We start from the raw sequence: 12,547 nt of genomic DNA, 5'->3' as shown, positions 1-12,547 counted from the left end.
AACATCTATCTTAAGTCACTTACCTATCCTAATACAGTTGTAAAACTTTAATCTAGAACATAAAACACAACTAAGCCACAGAAAAAGGAAAAGGACATAAGTGTACTGTGTTGCACACTGTACTGTAATAACAGAAAAAAATGACAAAAAATGAGTATAAAAAAAGTATGATACTAATAGCATATGCTGAAACACATTAAAGTTTTTCTGACAGCATTGTAAACTTGAAATGTCATTATATCAAGACTGTTGTAACCCGAGGACCTCCTGTATGTATGTATGTATGTATGTATATTTACGTCTATGTGTCAAATACACTTACCATATTAACTTAATTAATCCAAATTAAAAAACCTACGTAGTAAGTACTCTTATTATCCCTACTTAAAGATAAGGCATGATGAATGATAATTTCCCCAGGGTCACACAACTTGAGTAGTAGAGGCAGTATTTGAACCTAAGTAGTCTTGCTCCAGATACTATGCTTTACTGTATTTTATCATCTGAAGAATTCCTTATTATATAAGGTTCCTTTTTTTTTTTTTTTTTTTTTTTTTTTTTTCTGAAGTTGGAAACGGGGAGGCAGTCAGACAGACTCCCGCATGCGCCTGACCAGGATCCACCTGGCATGCCCACCAGGGGGCGATGCTCTGCCCATCTGGGGCGTCGCTCTGCTGCAACCAGAGTCATTCTAGTGCCTGAGGCAGAGGCCACAGAGCCATTCTCAGCGCCCGGGCCAACTTTGCTCCAATGGAGCCTTGGCTGCAGGAGGGGAAGAGAGAGACAGAGAGGAAAGAGAGGGGGAGGGGTAGAGAAGTAGATGGGCGCTTCTCCTGTGTGCCCTGGCTGGGAATCGAACCCAGGACTCCTGCACGCCAGGCCAACGCTCTACTACTGAGCCAACCGGCCAGGGCCAGGTTCCTTTTTTTAAAAAAATTTTTCTATTGATTTAAAGGAGAGAGAGAGAGTGAGTGTGAGAGAGAAGCATCAACTTTTGTTGCACTTAGTTGTTTCATTTAGTCATGCACTCATTGATTGCTTCTCGTATGTGCTCTGACTAGGGATGGAATCTGAGACCTCTGCCTGCTGGGATGATGCTCTTTCCTCTGAACAACCCAGGCAGGGCTTGATCTAGGATTCTTTCAGAAGACAAAAAATGTTACCTTTAATCAAGAGAATGCAGTATGATCTTGACCTATGCATGAGTCTCCTGATTGCCGTGGATCTCTGGAACATGAACACAAACAAGAGAATACAGGAACTGTCCCAAGTGAATGGAGAGAAGAGTCTCAGGATGGTTGAAAGAAAAAAAAAATAAATTGTGTTCTGAGCTTCAGGAGCTTTAAAAGAATTGGAGGCAGTGGACAGATGGGCTGAGGAAGTGGTGGTGTCCAGTGCCCTAAATGAAGCTCACTTAGGAAATGGAAGGGAGAGACTCTTGCACTTTGAAGGTTGCCACAGCCCCACACCTATCCTCAGAGAACCTCCCCTGCAGAGAAGAGCTGGGTGTGGAGGGGAAGAGGGCAGGAGCTGGGACATTTCTTTTATCCAACTGTTCAACATCCTTACTGATTCTTATTCTTAAAAATTCTCCAAGAGTGTCAGAACTGGTGTGAAATGACTCAAGATCATGACCTTCAAGGACCATTTCTGAAAAAGCCTAAGGAAAAAGAAAGTTTATCTCTTTCCTTCCTTTTTTTAGCAACTGTCAAGCAGATAGCACCATCCAGAATCCTGCTAGGGAGTCCCAGAGCAGCTGCCACCAGGTCCGGATCCAGAGCTGGCCCCACTGACACCGCCCTCATGATTCCTTTTGGTTCAGAGTCCAGTGTGGCAGCTCTCAAGGACAAGCTGATTGTGAGTCTTCTTAAGGAAGAACAAGCTCCCCTGAATAAGATTACAGTTGTTGGGGTTGGTGCTTTTGGCGTGATCTGTGCCGTCAGTGTCTTAATGAAGGACTTGACAGATGAGCTTATTCTTGTTGATGTCCTGGAAGACAAATTAAAGGGAGAGATGCTGGATCTACAACATGGGAGCCTTTTCCTTAGATACCACAAATTGTCCCCAGCAAAGATTATAATGTTCCTGCAAACTCCAAGCTGGTTTTTATCACACCTAGGATATGTCAACAAGGGGGAGAAAGTCATCTTGATTTGGTCCAGCATAACGTGAATATCTGTAATTTATTATTCGTAATGTTGTAAAATATAGCTTCAACTGCAAATTGCTTATTATTTCTGATCCAGTGGATGTCTTGATCTATGCGGGTTAGAAGATAAGCAGTTTCCCCAAAAACTCTATTATTGGAAATGGTTGCAATCTGGATTCAGTCTGGTTCTGCTACCTGATTGGAAACAGGCTGGGAGTTCACTCATGAAGCTGTAATGGGTGGGTCCTTGGGGAGTGGGGAGACTCTAGTGTGCCTGTATGGAGTGGAGTGAAGGTTACTGCTTTCTCCCTGAAGAATCTGCACCCTGACTGTCCCAGTAGAGCCCAAGCTCTACGTCGATCAGGCGTCCCTGATTCGACTTCCCCATGCAGTGGGACACTCCTGCTTACTAGCAGGGCTGGCAGCTTCTTCGAGACTACTCTTGAGGCGGCTATGAGGATGCTACTGTTAAGTGCCACCGGAGGAAAGACACGACCAACACACAAATTAGCTGCAATAATCACACAGGCAATTTATTACTCACAAATCCTTTTGGCGTGCCTGGGTACAGCTTAAGGGGGCCCCGTCGGCGTGCTCCTCTCGGCTGGCTTTGGTCAGAGCTCAGAGTGGCGTGGAGACAGTCCACATCAATGTTGGAGTTTGGGTGACTACTGCAGCAGGGGGCCCTCAGCTTTAGTACCTTTTCTGTCCAACGCCTTCTAACAGGTGTCAATCTACAGGATTATCACCTCAAACCACCTTTTTGGGAGTTCCTCGCAGGGAACCCCCTTTATGTCAATCTACTGAAATGTTTACATTAAACCACTTTTTTTTTTTAATATTTATTTATTTATTTCAGAGACAGAGCAAGAATCAGAGAGAGGAATAGACAGGGACAGACAGACAGGAACAGAGAGAGATGAGAAGCATCAATCATCAGTTTTTCGTTGCGACACCTTAGTTGTTCATTGATTGCTTTCTCATATGTGCCTTGACCGTGGGCCTTCAGCAGACTGAGTAACCCCTTGCTGGAGTCAGTGACCTTGGATGCAAGCTGGTGAGCTTTTTGCTCACACCAGATGAGCCCGCGTTCAAGCTGGCGACCTCGGGGTCTCGAACCTGGGTCCTTCTGCATCGCAGTCCGATGCTCTATCCACTGCGCCACCGCCTGGTCAGGCTTAAACCACTTTTTAAGATGTTCTTTTTTACATTAATTTACAAAGTTAATGTAAATAACACCAAGCCACTTCTTATCTATGTATAACTTCACACACATACTAACTGAGCTCTGCTTGAAAGTCAGAGTCTGTTTATCACATTACAGAGTTATGGCACTAAGCCACTATATTAATTCCTATCCAATTGGCATAACTTTACTTAATTTTAATAATTATTTTTAATATCCTTTTAATTACTTTTATATATCTACCATATTTTTATATTTCTATATATTTAATTACTATAACCTTATATTACTACAACACTGACTTAGGCACTTATGCAAATAAGGGGCCATGGAAAGAAGTTCACGAACAGGTGGTTGTCAGGGATTATACAGTGACTGAACTGGAAGGCTACACTTTCTGAGCCATTGGACTGTCTGTGGCTGATTTAGCAGAAAGTGTAATGAAGACTCTTAGGAAAGGACATCTAATTTCCACCGTGAATAAGGGTCTCTATGGGATACAAGAAGACATCTTTCTTCGTGATCCTTGCATCTTGGGACAGATGAAATCTCAGATGTTGTGAAGGTGACTGTGACACCCGAGAAAAAAGCCTGTTAGAAGAATGCAGATACCTTTTGAGGGATAAGAGGAGCTACAGTTTTAAAGTCTTCTGATGTAATACAACCTCACTGTCTAGGCTACACCAGGAGTTTAGTTGAAGATTGTATGTAGTATCCTTTTATTCTGATCTGTTACTAAAAACATCAGTTTCCTAAGGATCGACATAGTAAAGTTCATTAAAACCTGAATCTGTATCCTGATGCAGGTGGTACTTATCCTGTGTAGTCCTAAACTGGTTAGTGTGAAATAGTTCTACCTTCTCAAAGGCACCAATGCCAAAGTTGCACACACTACAGTTGCTTTTCAAATCAGAGCTGTACTCACTGTGCATTATATAACTTGTCTTTCCTAGTCCAGCATTTTTTCTCCAATCAATAACATCCTGAGATCCAATGTATAAACCCAATATTGCATGTCTTGTGCATAACTGTTCAAAAGGATCTTATTTTGTGCACTATATGTATCGGAATAGTGTATACGCTACCATATAATGTAAAAAGAAAAGTCTACATATAAATAATGCAGCCAGTTATCCAAGTGTCATACCAATTAAACCTTGAATAATGGGGGGGGGGGAATCCTGCCAGTGTTGGTCTCTCATTTCAAGTGGGCAATGTACAGCTGTTCTAAGGAATACTTTGCAAGAGATTCCCAGGACAACACCAATGATTGTAAGTGCTGTTTTTCATGCTGATCCATCAGAACCAGCTTGCTGTGGACCGAAAGAAATGTCACAGAAATTTTGATGAGGCATGTTTGGATGTTATTGATTAAATGGGTTGTTGGAAAGGCTTATTTTCCCCCACAAACATTAAAAAAAAGAGAGAAAATTTATTCTTGTAGTGATCTAGATACAGGCTCTGCAAAACTAAATATAAAGTGTAACTCATTCTTTTGATGTCTATGCCCTGGAATTACTTCACTGTTTTTATTTAGTCAAGTTTCATTGAGATCCTGTTACAGAAATAGAATTTAGGTAGATGCTGTCAGTTGAGGGAAACGGTAGAGAAGGGTGGTTATAGAAATAACAATACAGGATTTCTTATGAACTATCAATTTACTATTAATTTGGTAAAAAAGACATGAACACAATTCATAAGATGAAATGAATAACGGGAAAATAAGGAGATGAAAAATCTTGAGTGTGAGTATTAAAGTATTCTTTATTGTTCAAGACTGATATTTAGGAGTGTTTGTGGTGGGGGAGGGGTTGGGGACTGGCGCTGGAGGTAGATTTGATGAGTCATATTTAAACCTTACCCAGCAGCAGGCCATCAGTGGGTTTGGTAACCTGACACCAAATACATGCGTTAATTTAACATTGTACACCATGTTTTCCCTGTGGGACGTTCAATCCTTTAAATAAGGAATTTTCACTTTCCTCATAGTAAGTGTCAGTGGAGTTCTGTGATTGACAGCAAGCGTCATGTGTACACACTGTGTTTTGGAAAGGAATACTGGGGAAGACATATACTTTTTGACATTTCAAGGAGGCCTCAGCGTGAGTTATTACTGAGTACTCAATGGCTGCCGCTTTTGTTTACACCATCCCTGAACTACCAGTTTCAAATTCATTGTTTGTGAAGCTCTTTGGGATAATTTGTATATGAAGGATTCTATATAAAACCAGTGTTTACTCCTTTTCCTATTATGCTTTTGGAGCCTAACGCATAAGGGTGCTTTTATATGCAGCTCGCAGGAAATTAAGCACTCAACTCCTATTAACACCTCTAGGAACTGGGTTCCTGGCTGTCTATCTAGGGGTAGTGGAAAGGGGCTCACAGCTATGCAAGTAAATTGAAACAAAGACAAGGCAGAACTCAGATATTTATTCAGCTGTTGAAATTTTTATGGGAAACCAGGCTACAAATAATGTGAATTATTTTACTGAGACTTTGCTGGAGAAATGGAGCTTAAACTATCTTTTCATTTTATTTGCAGGAGTTGTGTACATGGTGTATGTACGTGTGTGTGTATATGTGTGTATAAGTAATAAAATGTCTATTTTCAGCATCTGGTTACCAGGAAATTTTCATTAATTGACATAATTGTGGTTCATTGAGAAAATGATGCTATTAATCTGTATCATAAGCCTGAGACATTGCAAAATCCTTAAACTGAGTCTTATTTAAGTTTTGATGTTTATTATTTTTGAATTTGAACAGAGCTAATTTCTATGACATGTATGATAACTTCCTAAACAAAATATGATTATTCAAAAATATTTCACACTTAGTTTATGTTGAATAAAAGTTAATATTAAAAGGCATACAAACATATATCTCATAACAAAAGTGTATAACTAGCTCATGTTTTATAAGATATGCAAAGTAATAAATTGTTCTTGCCATTATATATAATATATAATTTGATGTATATTATACATACATATATATACATCATATATATAGGATGGATTTATGGTTCATTTGAGACACAGTAAATCAGTAAGGAATTGGTTGAACTTTGCAAAATTATGTTTGTTTGTTTTTTTGCTTGTAATTTAGTTGTTAGAAAATCTTTTGGTTATAATAAAAAATGATAATACAGAAGCCAGGAGTTATTAATGAGCTATAGATAGAGACCAGAATGATTTCAAGTTTTCATATGTTGTGATTCCCCAAAAGTCCTTCTGGTCACATAATGGCCACTGGTGGATACTGAAATATGTACACACTGTGAGGTTCCCATTTCTCAGTGATTTTAAGGTAACAAATCCTGATTTTTTCCATAATGACCTTGGGAAATGCTATTTAACTTATATAACCCCAAAGTATGCAGACCTCATCAGTACTTGGGTTTGAATGAGTTCACTTTCTACTGATGCTATAATCACAATACTTGTGTGACTTTGGGAAGTCACTTAGCCTTTTAAAAACCTATTATCTCATCTGTAAAATGAGGATAATAATGAAAGCAACATCATTTTCTGTGGATTAAAGATGATAATTCAGGCCCTGGCCAGTTGGCTCAGTGGTAGAGTGTCGGCCTGGCGTGCAGGAGTCCCGGGTTCGATTCCCGGTCAGGGCACACAGGAGAAGCGCCCATCTGCTTCTCCACCCCTCCCCCTCTCCTTCCTCTCTGTCCCTCTCTTCCCCTCCTGCAGCCAAGGCTCCATTGGAGGAAAGTTGGCCCAAGCACTGAGGATGGCTCCATGGCCTCCGCCTCAGGCATTAGAATGGCCCTGGTTGCAACAGAGCAACGCCCCAGATGGGCAGAGCATCGCCTCCTGGTGGGCATGCCGGGTGGATCCCAGTAGGGCGCATGCGGGAGTCTGTCTGACTGCCTCCCTGTTTCCAACTTCAGAAAAAATACAAAAAAATAAAATAAAAAATAAAAATAAAGATGATAAGCATGTAAACACTTTATAGAGTATCTAGCACACAGGAACTTAAAAAAATAGTAATAATAAGGAATATATCATTGTATTTACTGATTGGATAACATTCTATTTTTAGAAGAAAATTTGAAGTAATAAAAATCAAAATCAAAGGTAAAATAAGAATTATATATTAATTTTATTTATTTCCAATGAAGTTTCTTTGGAGCAAAATACCTGAAAAAAAACACACAACAGTCTTTGGAAGTGCAGGAGTTGTTGATATTTCAAAAATTCAATTCAAATACATGTTAAAATGTTGAATCTTAAAAGGTGAACCATTTAATGTATCTTAAAAAGTCAGTCAATTTCTGTTTTGAGGATAAATTCAGTTTCACAGTTCTGTCTTCCCTGCAACACAACTAAAGTATATATAGTTTTCATTTTTTCTCTCAGACTGAATTGCTATAGGACTTTTGTAAACCATTCACTCTGGAAGAATGCTTTGTTCTGGAAAAAGCAAGTGCTGGAAAAATTCAGCAAGACTGCGTAACTTCTTTGAAAATTAACACTTGATAAGGGTGTTAACTCGACATGTAATTCCACTTAGTAAAGGGATCATTGAACAGAATGGATGCAGTGATTAAACCACAATTATACACTGTAGCCATAATTATTCTGCAATGGAAAAGGTACGTATAACAAATAAAGGAAAATTTAAACACAAACATAGAAAAGAGAAATCCATTATTTAGAATAAGAAAGGGGAAATATGTGTAAAAATAAATGGAAATGAAAGCAGTTTTAAAAAGTTTTGCATTAAATAATTGGAAGAATAGAAAGCATCAGTATGACTCACCAATCACAGAAAATCTCTCTTGGACAAACTATTTTAGAAAATAAAATTGAGAAAATGGAAGGGACAGATGTTTATTGAATGAATGAATCAATGAAAGCTGACTGAATTGAAGAGATTAGAGACCTTAAAAAATATGCTGTGTTTGCTATCAAGAAAAAATGACCAAAGTAAGAAATGAAGTTTAGTATAAAGCTCATTTCACCACATATAAGGTGTTGAGATAAGTGCTTACATCTTTTCTTTAACAACAAAAATAAAGAAAATAGTAAGCAATATTGATTTTAGGGAAATAACTAGCAATGAAAACTTAAAAAAAAATAGCCATTAGATTAAAGTGAATAGGGAAGAAACAGTAATTGTTCACCTTCCTAGAAGTGGTGTTTTACTCTGTCCTTGTCACCTGTGGAAGTCTTAGCTGCACAAGGCTGGGCAGCCTTGAGAAACTTCAAGTGCTAGAGACAAGGCTTGTGGTGTGAAGAAGAGACAGAAGTGTCAACTATGGAAACACAGTCTAAAGACTACATCCGAAGTCAGGCAGATTCAGTGTAGAACAGAGGAAGTGGGTTTTTTTTTGTGACAAACAGAGAGAGAGAGAGAGAGAGAGAGAGACAGAGAGAGGAGGGACAGATAAGGACAGACTGACAGAAAGGGAGAGAGATGAGAAGCATCAATTTTTTGTTGCGGCACCTTAGTTGTTCATTGATTGCGTTCTCACATGTGCCTTGACCGGGGTGGGGTGGGGGGGCTACAGCAGAAACAGTGACCCCTTGCTCAAGCCATTGACCTTGGGCTCAAGCTGGTGAGCCTTTCTCAAACCAGTTGAGTCTGCCCTAAAGCTGTCGACCTCACGGTTTTGAACCTGTGTCCTCCGCGTCCCAGTCCGATGCTCTATCCACTGTGTCATCGCTTGGTCAGGCGGGAGTAGGTCTTTGGTGGTGGTACATAGCAGGGTACATAGGGTGGACTGCCTAACCAACTGACTGGTATAGAGAAAATCTGATTTGCACCAGATGGTCATGGTTTTTGAGCATCTCTAATGGTCTATTCTTTCATGACTATGACCAAGAAATTCCAAATACCTTTCTTTTTTTTATATATATAGGCCTTTATATATCTACAGAGTATATATGAAATTTGGGTACTTCTCAGTTCATTATTAGAGTTTTATTTGCACTTAGTTGCATTATAAGGGAAAAAAAGAATTTTAAATGGGACAGAATTCTGGTCTGTAGATGTCAAAGAGTTAGTTATTAAGATGATCATTAGCTTCCAGGTACCTCCAGAGTCTTAGCCAGCTATGAAACTCCCATTCTTTAAACTGGCATCACTTTGCCTGATCTCCGGAACTTGTAACCTTGTTCCAAAGGGAGCTATCTAGTCAACAGCGGAGGTTACTCCTGCACACCCTGTTAATATTCATAACAGGCTGGCAGTTCCCACATTCAATAAAGTCAGCAGGATTTTGTGTCCCTAAAGCAATGACAGAAATGAGTTTACAGATATCTCAACTGCCCTGTGCTCTGCAGCCATCATCTGTCACTCTCTGTGACCACCTCCACACAGCTAACCTCTTGCGGCTTACGACTGAGACGGTCTGGCCACCTCGGAAAGAGGAAAAGTGCACCGCCGCCGGCATCTCTCCTCCTTGTGCCAGATCTGGAGAGCCTGCAGAATCAGAACTTTGCAGCTTCTCGATCTGGTCATTTTACAATTTGCCAATTTCTTGCAGTGCTTCAGATTGCTACAATCTTATCATTTTCAAAAAGTCATCATTACTTGTTCTCTCTGTGTAGATCATTTGTAGTTATGAGGAAACCTCCCTCTGCTTTTAATCTCACACTGGGGTAGGGTTTCACGTTTTACTTTTCAAGTGCACTTCAACAGAAGAGAAATAAATAGGCATTCTGATTCTCTCAAGACCAGAATAGTATCATAACTTTTTACCTTTTACTGTTCTGCACTCAAGGATAGGTAGAGAGGTGTTTTCATTCCCACATTGAATTACTATTAAATAGAAGTGTTAAATTTGGATTGACCAGGGAAAGAGCCAAAGAAGCTCGAAAGAGCTTTTTGATAGTCTTTGTCATCATAACTGCTCACACTACACAGAGAAATATTTCTGAAAATGTTGTTACAATTTAAAAAATTGTGTATAACATGTAATCATATATATGCATATATATGCTTGTGTATGTATACATGTGTATGTATAGATAGTATTTTTCAAGAGAAGAAAATCTGTATTCTTTTTATTATACTGAAGGCTGCCTCAACAGGCACAGGCTGTAGAATAAGCTTTTACAGTTCAGGTAAGGACAATGCCGGCATCAGACAAGAGGTAAAGCAGAGAGGAGGAACTTCAATCATTTGGCATTCTGTTGGAAGTTTCACTCTGTAAAGCATAGTTAGTCTCTCATCTAAGGCATTCTTTAGTGAGCTTACAAAAATCGATTCTATTTGTGAGGTTACAGCTGCTGGGAACCTGAGTGTCCCTTTCCTTTCATGACTGACCTCAAATATTTGGCTTTAGTCAAGAAAATTTGTGCCTGACCTGTGGTGGTGCAGAGGATTGAGCATTGACTTGGAATGTTGAGGTCACCGGTTCAAAACCCCGGTCTTGCCCAGTGAAGGCACATACAAGAAGCAATCAATAAACAATAAACAACTAAAGTGAAGCAACTATGAGTTGATACTTCCTTCTCTCTAAGGTCAATAAATAAAAATCTTAAAAAAAAAAAAGAAAATTTGTTTTGGAGTAGTCTAGGGATATCCTAGGACACAGAGAAATATATGTGTGTGTGTGTATATGCATGTCTGTATGTGTGTGCCCCTGTAGGGGGGTGACCAATGGAAGCTGGAATAGGTGGATTTAGAAGGAACAATTTGTCGTATTCTGGTTAATAAGAAAGAATAGTCTAGAATGTGAAACTATTGGTACTGTAGAAAAAATTCCTGTTCATTCTATATTTTTAATATGATAAAGGGTTGGAAAACTGCACATTGTCAGTAAAGCTCAGAAAAAATGTAGGTATGATTCTCTAATTAAAGACACCACAAGGGAAGCAACTTAGGTAAGATGAGAGGTTTTGTTAAGGAAAGTCTGATGTGACATTAAAAAATCATTTTGATTGAATAAAGAGCAGAAGTGTAATAGCTAATGAGATGGTAGTGGCTGCCCAGCACCTGTCAACTGAGCTCCAGGCATGTACTGAAGATGGAGAGGGACACATTACCAATGTGGACAAGATAGGGTCTTATAAACTAGAGCAGGGACTTGTGGAAGACACAAAAACAGAAATACAACATACTTGAAAAATAATTGTTTACTTTTAAAAAATATTTAAAAGAAGAATAAACAAAGACAAAATTCTCATTGTATTTTCTCCTTTGCATATTTATTCAGGGAAATAACATCCAAGATAGAAAAGATGGGAGTTTAGAACTGAGGCTGGGAAGGAGCCATTTGCCTGCCAGTTATTGGTAATTTGGCATTGATCAGTGAGGCGCTGGCTGTTTTTTACCGTACAACTCCTCCTTCTGGCAGTAAATTGCTGGTGTCCTCAGATCTGTGTTGCTTAGTACATTTCTTTCAAAGGGAGGGTGTTCTATTTTTGTTATCAGCAGCCATTATGTCCAAGCATATTCTAGAATGGATGTGGTTTTGAAGACTGACTTTCCTTCTGTTTTTACTTCTGCTTGTAAGGAAAAGTCTAAAGTTTAATTTTTTATTTTTTTATTATTTTTTTATTTTATTTTTTTTAGAGAGGAGAGAGAGACAGAGAGGGAGAGAGAGGAGAGAGAGAGAGAAGGGGGGAGGAGCTGGAAGCATCAACTCCCATATGTGCCTTGACCAGGCAAGCCCAGGGTTTCGAACCGGCGGCCTCAGCATTTCCAGGTCGACGCTTAAAGTTTAATTTTTAAGAATCTGAGATAAATGGCCCAGAATCATAGTTTGGTTATTCAGATAGCACACTGACCATTGAATTGATCTCTCATTGTAGACAAAGATTACCCAAGAAGCAAACAGAACTCAGTTAATAAATGCATTCTTCAATTCTTCAGTTCGATAGTTAACCAGCTAGGAAGAGCGCTATGTCCAGTGAGATTAAGAAAGGTGGTGTAAGTGTACAAGACTATGAACAAAATGGTCCAGAAAATCATAGGCCTATGAACTTTATGTCCCTGCCCAAATGCAGCATTGCTCAGAATTTATGGTTGTGCAAGCCTGTGCACCCTTAAAACATTTTCTCAAGTATTTTAGGATTTTCGCATAAATATTGCTGCAGTAAGTATCATCAACATTTAGTAGCTGTTTTTAAAGAATAGCCAAGTGACATTATTATGGGCTGCCATCAAACCAGGGGAGGTGTAGAGGAGACCAAAACGGATCATTGCAGATAAATGCAATATATACAGCAGCATTTGTATCACAG

At 39.2% G+C, this 12,547-nt stretch overlaps 1 pseudogene; it reads left to right on the top strand.

Annotated features, from left to right (window-relative positions):
* The first annotated feature begins 1,617 nt into the window (after positions 1-1,617).
* On the top strand, positions 1,618-9,907 carry LOC136319235 (L-lactate dehydrogenase A chain pseudogene; annotated as a pseudogene).
* Positions 9,908-12,547: the final 2,640 nt, after the last annotated feature.

This window comes from Saccopteryx bilineata, chromosome 1, assembly GCF_036850765.1.
Source record: "Saccopteryx bilineata isolate mSacBil1 chromosome 1, mSacBil1_pri_phased_curated, whole genome shotgun sequence".
NCBI lineage: Eukaryota > Metazoa > Chordata > Mammalia > Chiroptera > Emballonuridae > Saccopteryx > Saccopteryx bilineata.
Note: the sequence above shows the minus strand (reverse complement) of the source record. Positions and strands in the feature narration are given on the sequence as shown.